Source organism: Cebus imitator, unplaced genomic scaffold, assembly GCF_001604975.1.
Source record: "Cebus imitator isolate Cc_AM_T3 unplaced genomic scaffold, Cebus_imitator-1.0 Scaffold41, whole genome shotgun sequence".
Classification (NCBI taxonomy): Eukaryota; Metazoa; Chordata; class Mammalia; order Primates; family Cebidae; genus Cebus; species Cebus imitator.
Window position 1 is genome coordinate 6218798 of NW_016107356.1, and position 2214 is coordinate 6221011.

Below are 2214 nucleotides of genomic sequence, written 5' to 3' on the forward strand. Positions count from 1 at the left end.
GTGTCAATCTTGGCTCACTGCAACCTCTGTCTCCTGAGTTCAAGCGATTCTCCTGCCTCAGCCTCCCAAGTAGATGGGATTACAGGCGCCCACCACCACACCTGGCTAATTTTTGTATTTTTAGTAGAGACAGGCTTTTGCCATGTTGGCCACGCTGGTCTCGAACTCCTGGCCTCAAGTGATCTGCCTGGCTCAGTCTCTGAAAGTACTGGGATTACAGATCTGAGCCACTGCACCTGGTCTGGTCCCTTATATTAAAAGTGAAGTTTACTCTAACAAGTTCCACCTTTCAATAGGGCTGTTCCTTTCTTCCCAGTTTTTGTAAACAGACACTAGAAAACAACCATGTCTAAAGCAAGACTTTGGTATTCTCAAATGCTAGTTTAGAAATGTACACCTGAATTGCAAAGATATTTTTCCCTTAATACCTTAAAAATAACACCTAGCTTCTTCAAGAGATTTAGAGAAAGCATCGTTCCAAATTCAAGTACCTGTTTACCTCTGGGGGTCGGGGAGGTTTCGTCTGTATTGACAAGGATTTCTTTGGCACACACATGGTTTCATCTCCATTGCCAAGGATTTCTTTCTCATGCGAGGTGATAGGCATATGAGGCTAAAATTTTCAGGCCGGGTGCGGTGGCTCACACCTGTAATCCCAGCACTGTGGGAGGCCGAGGTGGGTGGATCATGAGGTCAGGAGTTCAGGACCAGCTGGCTAAGATGGTGAAGCCCCATCTCTACTAAAAAATACAAAAAAATTAGCCTGGTGTGGTGGCAGGTGCCTGTAATCCCAGCTACTCAAGAGGCTGAGACAGAGAATTGCTTGAACCCAGGAGGTGGAGGTTGCAGTGAGCCATGATCGCGCCACTGCACTCCACTCTGAGCAACAGAGCAAGTGAGACGCCCTCTCAAAAAAATAAAAATAAAATTTTCAGAAAAAGGTAAAATCATGACTGTCATACAGATGTAAAAATAATATTCAAAAATATATTTTACTCATGAGGGAACCAGGAAAATGTTATAACTGGTTCAAAGGTAAAGCTAAAAGGGCACAGGTTATATGGAATCAACAAATGTTGAGCTGAATTGCAAATGAAGACAAAATTGGTGTTTTCACAGGGAGGAGGAGGTCAATTAAGTCACCGCCAGACAGGACAGCACTTGCACCTCTATTACCTACAATTTAGAATGAGATGCAAAATGTTGCAAAGAATGAACAGGGCCACAACTCGATGCTACAACTCTTGCCTTGCAAACACCCTTTGTCTGAGTCTGGCAAATAACCATGCCAGCCTGCTCCAGCAGCTCCTAACAGATGATGACACTGGGGAGAAAGGAAACCAGAAGCTGACTGTGCTCATTTTTATGTTCCCACCACAATCCCAAATGGACAAGCAATTCTCCTAGCCAATGCTGTCTTTTCCCCTAATAAATTCACTCTCCTACTCTGTAAGATGATTATTCTTTCTGCATCTCCCAGACTAATCGTGCTAGATGATGTCCTCCAATCTGTTCCCTAAAAAAGAAAATAGATGCCCCTGAGGACAGTCACTCAACACACCTGCAACCAGACAACACCCCGGCCTCCCCTTCCATTACAAGAAGAGGCACACTGCTTCCCAGGCAGCACCCCACCTGAGTCCTGGTTCATCCACTATCATCCTCCCAAACATCTTGTTCTTGTAATTATTCCCTTTCTTTCCTTCACCAAAGTTCACCTCTCTGAGATTACCATTGCAAAAAAAGTGCTTTAATATCTCTCTCCCAGCTTTTAAAACTGAGGAGTTGAGTCACACAAAGTATGTTCTCTGATCATACTGGAATTAAGTTAGAAAGCAATAGCAAAATAGCCAGAAAATCTCCAAATCGTTGGAAAAAAAACACTTTCAAACACCATTAGTCCAAAAGTTAAGAAAAGACAACAAAAAATTTTTAAAAAATTTTTAAGACACTGTAAATTAAATTCAAAAGTATTCTGAACTGAATGAAACTGAAAACACAACATATCAATGTTTGTGAGATGGCACTAAAGCAGCACCTAGAGGAAAATTTATACCACGTAATTCTACACTAGAAAAGAAGAGCCTGTCTCAAATCAATGACCTCAGCTTCCATGGTAAGAAATTGGAATAAGAGCAAATGAAACCCCAAATGAGCAGATGAAAGGAAATAAAGATCAGGACAGAAACCAATGTAATCAGAAGAAAGCAATAA